Raw genomic sequence first — 10,058 nt, forward strand, 5'->3', positions numbered from 1 at the left:
TCCTGTATTCTCAAGTCCTGGGATGTCACTGAAGGATTTTTTTTTTTTTCAGGGAACTGAACCCAGTGGTTACTATCCATGCAAGAAAGGAAAGGAAAACCTCAATACCGGGAAAAATAGCACAGGATGACAAGGGCCTAATCTGTGATGCTCAGAGGAGTGAGAGAGACAGAAAAAATATTGGAATTCAATTTTACCCACTTTTAAAAAAATGAACAGGCATTGCGTTTCCTTGAATGATTCAAGCAGGACTACCTTCAACCTTTGAAATGACCCTGACATGGCCCATATGCTCAAAAGTAAAGCATTCCAAACCAGCAAAACATACTGCCTGGCACATCAAAAGTGCTCAATACATACTGTTGACAAATGAATCTTTTAAAAGATTCCAAATATTAAAAACTGTTGAGGGGTAATTTTTCATAATATATGCCAAGTTTTGAATTTGCTCAATTCAATACTGAAAAATACTCATTTGCAAGAACTATCTCAATCTCGATCTCTACCCAAAGGCTCAGATATAAATCGCTCTAGAAAGTTGGGAATGTTGCCACCTCTGTTGCTAAGCTCTTGTGTAATCTTTTTTTTAATTAAAAAAAATTTTTTTTTAGGAATCTATCATTCATTACATCATTTGCTATGGCAAAAGAGCCACTGTATGACTCATGAATATTACATGAAAAAAATTAAATAGTAAGTTAAATCCAGATCATATAAATATATGTTAGGTTTACCCAGGAGTACAAGATAATTTAGTGATTAATTTATATGCCTAAATAATTAAAATAACCTATCACATTAAAAAATGCAAAAGAAAAAAAATAAGTACATCCCTAGAGACAAAGCACAATTATTAGCCCTTCCTGAGTATGAGCTCATTTAATCACCCCAACAACCTTCTTGGTAGATATTTTTATCTACATTATATAGATGAGAAAATTGAAACGTAGAGAAGTAGTTGTCCAAGATTACACTGTAGGGTAGGAAGAGGCAGAATTAGGAAATGAACCCAAGCAATCTGGCTCCAGAGTCAGAATTCCAATCAATAAATGTAGAGAGAATGAAGGAAATGGAAAATAGCTATTAGAATACCACAATAATAATTGCTGCAGGCAAGAGCAGCTGAATGCTAAAATTAGTGACAAACTTAAAGGAAAAACAAGACATTTGCAAACCCTCAAAATATCTTCCTCAAAATATATATTAATTACCATGGTAGTTTTAACATATATCCACAAATTATTTGATACTTTTCCCTCTCTTCCTCATGAGTGTGGATGTGGTTCTAACAAAACAGACAGAAACTAAAAAGTAGCAATGTTACAATGGAGAAGTCTGGCAGACATCATCTAAGCTATGTGATCATCAACATGTTGATTTGGACATCATGTTGCCCCAGATGGGATGCAGCAGAAGGGCACAACATCTCTGTGGTATTCTTCCCTCAAAGTCCATAACCTCAGTAGAATAGTAAGAAAACATCAGACAAACCCAGTTGAAGGACACTGTACAAAATACATGACCAGTGTTCTTCAAAAGAAGCAAGTCGTGAAAAACAAGGAAAAGCTAAAAAACTGTCATGGATTGAAGTAGGCCAGGGAGACACGACTACTAAATGCAGTGTGGTATATGGATTAGATCCTGGAACATAAAAAGAACATAGGTGGAAAAACTGGAGAAACCTAAATAAAGCCTGTCACTTAGTTAATAGTATTTATTGCACCAATGTTAATTTCTTCATTTGGTAAATGTACCATGTAATGTAAGATGTTAACATTCAAAAAGGCTGAGTGAAGGGTATATAGGAACACTATACTATCTTTGCAACTCTTCCATAAATCTAAAATAATTGAATAATAAAAAGGTTGTCTTAAAGTTAATATCCACTAGTGAAAACAAATCTCCACAGACTGCCAATAGAAGAAAATTTCTCAATCTGGTAAAAGGCACCTACAAAAAAAATTAAGTGAACATTATCCTTAATTGTGAAATATTAAATTATCTTCCCTTAAGTTCAGAAAAGAGCAAGAATGTCTATTTTAACAACCTCTGTTAAATATTCTTCCAGTGTTACCCGCCAGTGCAATAAAGTAGGAAAAAGAAAAAAAGAAATACAGATTAGAAAGTCAAATTAAATTTTATTTTTTGCAGATGATGTCATTGTACATTTAGAAAATTCCCAACGACCTACAAGCTACCAGAACTGTAAAGTAAATTTAGCAAGGTCACAAAATTCAAGCTCATTATATAAAGATCAATTGTATTTCTACATACTAGCAATGTGGTTATAAAATAAAATTAAGAAAAAGATATAATTTACAGTAGCATTAGAAATCAAATGCCTGGAAATAAATTCAATAATATGTTAAGTTCTCTACACTAAAAAACACAAAAAATACTAGAAAAAAATGCAAAACTGATTCCGTGGAGATATATCATGTTCATAAACTGAAAAGTTCTGTTAAAATGTCCATTCTCCAAAATTAGTTCTGTAGAGTGAGTGCAATTGTAATCAAAAGTCCAGTAGATATTTTTTAAATAGATACTAACAAGCTCATTCTAAAATTTATATAGAAGTGCAAAGTACTTAAACAGCTAAAGAACAAAAAAATTGGAGGGTTTACACTACTTTTTTTTTGCCACAATTTACTATTAGTGGTACTGATGGAAGAATTGATAAATACTTCAAGTGGAACAGAATAGAGTCCAGAAGAGGATCCAAAATATAATCATTCATTTTTAACAAAGACCCCACTGCAACTCGATGGAAAAGAAAAGTCTTTTCAGTAAATGGGTAGTGCAGCTGAATATCCATATGGAAAATAAATCTTGATCCTCACCACACTCCATTCACAAAAATCAACTGGAGATAAAGGCTCAACTGTGAAAACTAAAGCAATAAAGGTTCTAGAGGAAACTACAGGCAAATACCTTTAGGAGCCTGAGGGAGGGCAAATATGAGGGTGGGAGAAAATGTTGTGAGCACTGTGGAAAATAGTACTAACACCTCACCCCTCGGCAAAATACTGATAAATTTGGCTTATTTATTCATAAAAATAAATCTGCTCACCCAAAGGCACCACTGATAGGCAAATTTCACACAGGTAAGAATTATTTACAAACAGGATAATGGTTTCATATTCAGAATATATAAGGAACTAAAAATCGCTAAAAAAAAGAGAACCTAATAAAAAAAGTAGGTAAAAGATTTAAAAAGGCACTTCACAAAAGAAATCTAAATGGCAAATAAAAATATAAAAAGGTGTTTAACATTATTAATATTCATGGGAATGCAACCAACTTACCTGAAGACCACTTTGCTCCTTGGTATATATTCAGGAAATATGAGTATATACCCACCAATGGCAGTGATATGAACATCTGCAGGAATTTTATTTATAATGCCCCCAAACTGAAAACAATTCATATGTTCACCAGTAAGAGAAGGATAAATAAACTGCAGTATATCCATACAAACCAAACTTTTTCTGTAAAGGATCCAATAAAAAGTAGTTTAAGCTTCACGGCTCATATGGTCTCTGTTATAACTACTCAACTCTGATGAATGAACATGGCTATGTCCAATAATAAATAAAATATTTTAATAAAATATTTTAATAAAATATGTTCTGGGCTAGAGTTGGCCCACAGGCCATAGTTTTCCACCCCTTGCTATAAAGCAAAAATAACCCCCCCCCCAACCTACTTATACATGTAACATGGATGAATCTCATAAATATCCTATGAACAAAAGAAAACAACACACAAAGAGAATAAACTATATGATTTCATTTACAGGAAGTTCAAGAGCACCTGAAAATAATCCATGGTGGTAGAAGTCACGAGAGTCCTTGAGTAGGGGAGAGGAGTGGCTCTGTTGACTGGAAGGAATAAGGGGGAACTTTCGCAGGACGAAAATGTTTTACATCTTTATCTGGATGATGATCACACACACATATACACATATAAATTTCATCAAGTCATAGACTTTATTTTTGTTTTTATTGGATGTAGATTATGGCTCGATTTGGATAAGAAAATAAAAATGAGACAAAGATCAGAATGCAGGTCTAAAATTATCTAGGTTGAACATCAACAAAAATGTATGAAAGCGAGATTAAAAAAGAAGACATGGGTGACAGAATGAGGAAGCCTAACAGAAGTCAAACCAGAGTTCTTGAAGGAATGAAAAGAATAGAGGAAAAAAACACTGAAAGAGATGAAGGAAAAAACTTCCGAGGACTGATGAAAGACTAACCTGAGATACGGGAAACGCAGTCAATCCAGGATAAGACAAGTGTCCACACCTAGACCCACTCTGTCCGTCGCAAAGCTGTAGAACACAAGCATAAAGAGATCTTAAAATCCGGCATTAAAAGACCCCACAAAAAACCCAGAACAGATTACCAACAAATAGCAGTTATTTGAACTGTAACATTGAAGTCGAAGTCAATTAGATGGTCCAAAGAGCTGAGAAAGAAACTGTTAACCTGGAATTGTATACCAAACAAAAACATTATTCAAGAATGAAAGCAAAATAAAGGCAGTTTCATATAAAATTTGCCATCAACAGCCCCTTAATAAATAAGCTTCTAAAATATATACTTGAGGAGGAAAAAAAGATCGGAGATGAAAGAAGGAATGACAAGCAAAGAATCCATTAAAAAGAAAAAGTGCCAAATTTATAGGAGAAAAAAATTAAGACAGAACTAAAACTCTGGATGACAATAACACGGGAGCCAGGAAATCAACTGGAGTCAGGCAACCTTGGTTTTTTTAATTATTTAGAGGAAGAGAATTAATAAACTTTACCATAAGTTAAGTTTATTTGCTAAAAATTTTATGGGAAACTACTAAAAGAACAAAATCAAACATACAATTTTCATATTAGCTGAGAGAGAGGAAAATGGAATTAGAAAAAATCCAAAAGGTGGCAAAGGGAGGGAAAAAATAGGATAAGAACAATCATGAAATACAATGCTAACTTTAATTCTACACATATATGTAACTGAATTGGGAGGAGAGTTCCAGATAAAAGACAAAAATTGCCAGTGTGGATTAGAAAAACAATCAGGTTTTACCTATTTGAAAGAGATACTCTAAGCTAATGCTAACTAAGAGAAAGGTGTGGCTATAGTATTTTAAAACAAAAGAGACAGTAAAAAGACATTTGGCAGAGGTGGCATAGTCACTATAGAATAATAAAAGGTCCAATTCACAGAGAAGACAGAGCAATTCCAAACTTGCACGTACTCTCAACATTTATAAGGCAAAGTAGACAGAGCCACAAGTAGAGATTCAGAAAATGCATTATTGTATTGTGCTGTTTTTATTACACTTACCTCAGTAATTGAGAGAACAAACCAAACTACTACTAAGGTTAAAAACTCACACTAAGGTTAAAAAGACTTGAGCAGCACAATTCTTATGCTTGATCTAAGACACAAATATGTGTGTGTGTATGTGTGTGTACACACAGGAATATGTATGTATACATATGTGTGTGTGTGTATACTTTAAAATGTCTGCCCCAAAAGTGAGTCCATATTCTTCTCAATAATTCAAGGAGCAATTGAAAAAGTAACCATGAGACCATAAAACAATTCTCAAATTTCAAATAATCGGTAGCATAGAGCCCTCAATTGCTGACTACAGCGCAAGTTAGAAATCAGTCACAAAAGGCTAACCTGCAAAACCTTCCACGTTTGGAAGTAGGAAATACTTCTAAAAAATCTCATAAAAATATAATGAAAAAAGTTCTAATTTTTAGAACTGCAAAATATACTCAATATAAAACTAATAGTAAATAAAAATCTGTAGAATTTACAGAGACAAATTAATGACCAGTGTCAAGAGCAGAAATGAGACCAAGTATATCAGGGAATATGTGTGTGACAGAGGTGGCACTGCAGACCACTGGGACTGGGACTGCTCCACACGGGAAAAAGAAAACAGATTAATCTAATCTCACAACGTTAATAAAAACTATACATTGATATATACATGTAGACATAAACGTGTGGGGTAAGTTACAGATTTAAACATGTAGAATATACAAGTTTCAAAACTTTTAGAAAAAATTTTCAAACTATTATTACCTTAAGAGTAAAGAATTATCTTAAGACACAAAAGCACAAGGAAAACACTATATGCAGTTTATATAACCAACAAAGGGTTTGTATCTTGAACAGTGTTTTCCAACAGAAATTTCTGCAATGATGCAAATGTTCTGTTACACAGTGTAGTATAATATAAAGTAATAAAATAAAATCGCTACTAGTCACACTTGACTACTGAGCACTTGAAATGTGGCCCAGAGGGACTGAGGAACTGAAATTCTTGAAGTAAATATGACAGCATGTTAGCATTTTAAAATCCCTGATGAAGGTCTGTTATGTTTTTATGTGCTTTTCAGTATTTAATTTTTCATAAAACAATTTTATTTTAAATTACTATTAAAATGTAATTTCAGTTTTGTGAAAAACACATAAATACTGCATTTTAGAAAACAAACACACCAAAATGTTCACACAAGTATCTGTGGATGATTTTAATTTTATTCTAAATATTTTTAAAAATATTATAAATTATTTAGGACATAAAACCATTAAAAAATTTAACGAACACTGATGCATGTACCATAAAATTTATGAGACAAAATATTACTAATATTACTTAAATTCCCCAGGTACCACTCCCTGATCACAACTTACTTTTTTTTTTTAAGAGCAGCTGGAAAATATGAATAATAGACTAGAGCCCTGGCTTCAGATTTCTTCATTTTGAGATGCCCATATTTTAATATATTTGCAGTGAATTTTAATATATAGACATATGTATCACTTAACAAAGAGTTATAAAGCAAAACACCCACGTAACCACTGCCCAGGTCCCGGGATAAAGCATTTCCAGCATCCTAAAAGCCCTCCGTGTGTCCCTTCACACCCACAGCCTCCCTCTCTCCCCCGGGAGATGACCACTAACTTGACTTTTATGGTATTAATTTCTTTACTACTTTTAATGCCTATGCATGCATCCTTAACAACAACTTTATTTCACCAGGTTCTAAATTTCACATAGATGATATCATACAGTATTCTTCAGCAACTTTTTTTTTTTGCTCAGCATTGAGAAACGTTTGTGTTAAAACACACTACTTCATTCACCACTGTGCCGGGTGGGTTTCATTTTATGACCAGAGTATACTTTACCTTTCTCCTATCAGACGGACATGAGGGTGGTGGCGTCCAGCTTTGGGGGCACTACAAACAACACCGCAGTAAACCTGGTACACGTCTGTTTGTGTATATGTATAAAAATTTATCTAGGGCAGTGGCTTTCAAACTTTTTTGACCGTGACTCATACTAAGGAATGACGTTTCACATCATGACACACATCTCTGTTGTGTATAAAACCGAGAGGAAAAAAAGTTTCATGAAACAGATACCCCTATACGTGAGATACATTCCGATATTTTCTATTCTCGGTTAACGCGTGTTGTACAAATCCTAATCATTATCCACTTTACTGGTTTCACGACCCACGAAAATGGGCTTCAAACTTTGAAAAACATTGCTCTAGCGGATAAATACTTAAAAGTGGGACTGCTAAGACCTGGAACAGGGACATCCGACGTGGTCAACTTTTTTAGATCCTTCACTTTCAAACAAATACTCTTATCTGAGTTTACCACTTGATAAGTTTAGAGCTAAAAGTGTGAAACATAAAGCCGTTTTATCGTTTCCTTCGGTCGTTAAACAGTATTAATCACTTACCATGTGCTGAGGATCCTCGGGCTCCGAGCGACACTGATGGGTTAATACACAGGGGGGGCGGGGGGGGGGGGACACACATTAGGGACCAGGATCTTAGTGAGGCCCCAGAAAGCGCACAGGAGGGGCGCCTTGGATCCTGCCTGGGGAGGGAGGGGTTAGGGAAGGATTCCTGGAAGAAGGAGGACCTAAGCTGAGTGTTTCTATTTTTAATTTTTATTGGTTTCCTAAAACATAAAAGTAACACATTTGTTGGGAGAGAAAAAAGTTTAAATTACAGGAGTATATTTATTAAGAAGTAAAAATTCTCACCAGCGTCCAAGTCCGATGCTGAAACTAAATAACCAAAGTTGCATTATCAGTTATCCGAGTCCAGAAAAATTTTAGGAGTCCACGTTTTAAAACAGTTTTAAGAGTCTATCGGATACGGTCCATACATTAAAGCATAAAACCAACCACATTTTCCACAATGCATTTACAAACATGCAAACATTTCAAGTTTAGTCACGTTATTACTTTTAACAGACTTTTTTTTTTTTTTTTTTTTTTTTGCCTTTTGGCAAGCTTAGAGTACCAGTTTTCAAAAACTGAGTCTATTTACTGCATGCCCAAGATACGCGAATGCTTCCAAAGGAAGCCTGCACACGACCAGGCGAAAGCGGTTTTTGTTCGGGTCCACCGGGCTCGCCCGCTGACACCGGCGGAGGTCCCCCCCGGTCGGGGCAGCCCGGACCCGCGCGGCGCGGCGGCACCGGCACACCCTCCCGGCGGCGCGGCACGCAGCGGAGCTGCCGCGCTCCGCGGCACTGCCGCCGCCACGCCGCCCCCGCCGCCGCGGGCCGCGGCCACGGAGCCCGGCCGCGGGCGTCCGACCACCTACCCTTCGGGGTCCGGAGCCCCCAGGAGCTCAGGCGCGGCAGCTCGGGCGTGCTGCCTCTGCGGCCACGACTGCGATCGGGGAAGCGCCCCGCGCACCAAGGCCCGCTGTCTGCAGGACTAGGGGGAGCGCTGTCCCGTCCGTTCGTCTGTCCGTCCAGCAAGAGAGTGAGCGAGAATCCGCCCCAGACGAGCCTAAATCAAGGCTCGGGGCGGGTACCAACGGGCTGAGTGACAAATGGCAGATGCCGTGGGCTTTACCGCCCTCGGCGGCCGCGGGGAGGGCTGCGCCGAGGAGGCCGCGCACGGGCGGGGCCCGGGAGCCGGAACGGCGCGTCCGCGAGGAGGGCGCTGGGGCCCCCGGCGGGGGCGTCACGTGGCAGGAGGAGGCCCCGCCGGGGAGCCGGGGGGCTCGGCGGCCTGGGCGGGGGAGCGGGCCGGGCGCCCGGACGCCTGGGCGATGGAGTCATCTGTGCGGGCAAAGCCAAGGGCGCCCAGGTGCGGGTGTGGGGCAGGTAGAGCCGCAGCAGCCCCCAGCCCCGCACGCTCTGCGAGACTGTTCGCTTAAGTCGCCACCAGGACGAACCGCCCCGAGCCAAATCGTGAACGGGAAACTCGGCAGATGTTAGGGGAACACTGCAGCGGGCCGGACGGAACTTACTGCCGACTCGCGCAGTGTGGGAACCCTGGCAGCTTAGATGGGACCCCTCGCTGGGGGCCCCGCACTGTTCTAAACTCTTCGCAGGTAAATAATTATTGCTCTCGTCGACCCTGGGAGGAATACTGTTGTTCCCGCCTTACAGAGGAAGATACTAAGGCACAAGAAGATTACATGGAAATAATGTTATAAGCATCGTATCATACTTACATGCTTTAAGTAATGTAAATTTTTTTCCGTGTTTTTGAATGTAAGAAAAAAGAAACTGAAGCAAATCTCCAGCGGTTACTTTCTTCTTTACCACATATACATTCCTAGGAGGCCTATGAACATTAAAGAAAGATATTTAGCAAGATAAGGAATTCAGTACATTTTTCAGAGTTTCATAACTTTGAAATATGAAGTTAAGAGTGCATTGCATTTCCACCCATCTTCACTGCGATCTCCCAGTTTCCATTGCCTAGGTTGCTTTTTCTTACTAACATTTCACACACTCACCACTCACTGCTCTACCACCTTATTGCCCCAGACAGTCAGTCTCAATTCTATATTTTAAAGAACTCGAGGTTCACTTTAACATTTTCCATTCATAAATTCTTTAGATTTATTTATTTTTGGTGGACTGCTCTCTTTTTCAAATAGTTTTCTTAAGGAGGGCTATAGAGTACCTTAATGTTTCATCTGTGTGTGCTTTTGAATCTCTGTGTGTAAATGAAAACTTTGCAGGGTAAATATTTTGGATGGATGCCTT

General features: G+C 38.2%; 1 protein-coding gene across 10 annotated transcripts in view; it reads right to left on the reverse strand.

Moving 5' to 3' along the window:
• PLAGL1 (PLAG1 like zinc finger 1) overlaps positions 1 to 8,887 on the reverse strand; it is a 52,270-nt gene extending 43,383 nt beyond the window's left edge. For 6 of the 10 annotated variants that reach the window (XM_053913830.2, XM_053913826.2, XM_053913827.2 and 3 more), the window contains exons 1-2: positions 8,654 to 8,887; positions 4,259 to 4,333 (exon numbers count right to left, since the gene is read on the reverse strand). The gene's annotated coding sequence lies outside the window, so the exon portion shown is untranslated. The remainder of the gene's footprint in view (positions 1 to 4,258; positions 4,334 to 8,653) is intronic. The other 4 variants (XM_053913834.2, XM_053913835.2, XM_053913832.2 and 1 more) reach the window with 2 other exon arrangements.
• Positions 8,888 to 10,058: the final 1,171 nt, after the last annotated feature.

Source organism: Desmodus rotundus, chromosome 11, assembly GCF_022682495.2.
Source record: "Desmodus rotundus isolate HL8 chromosome 11, HLdesRot8A.1, whole genome shotgun sequence".
NCBI lineage: Eukaryota > Metazoa > Chordata > Mammalia > Chiroptera > Phyllostomidae > Desmodus > Desmodus rotundus.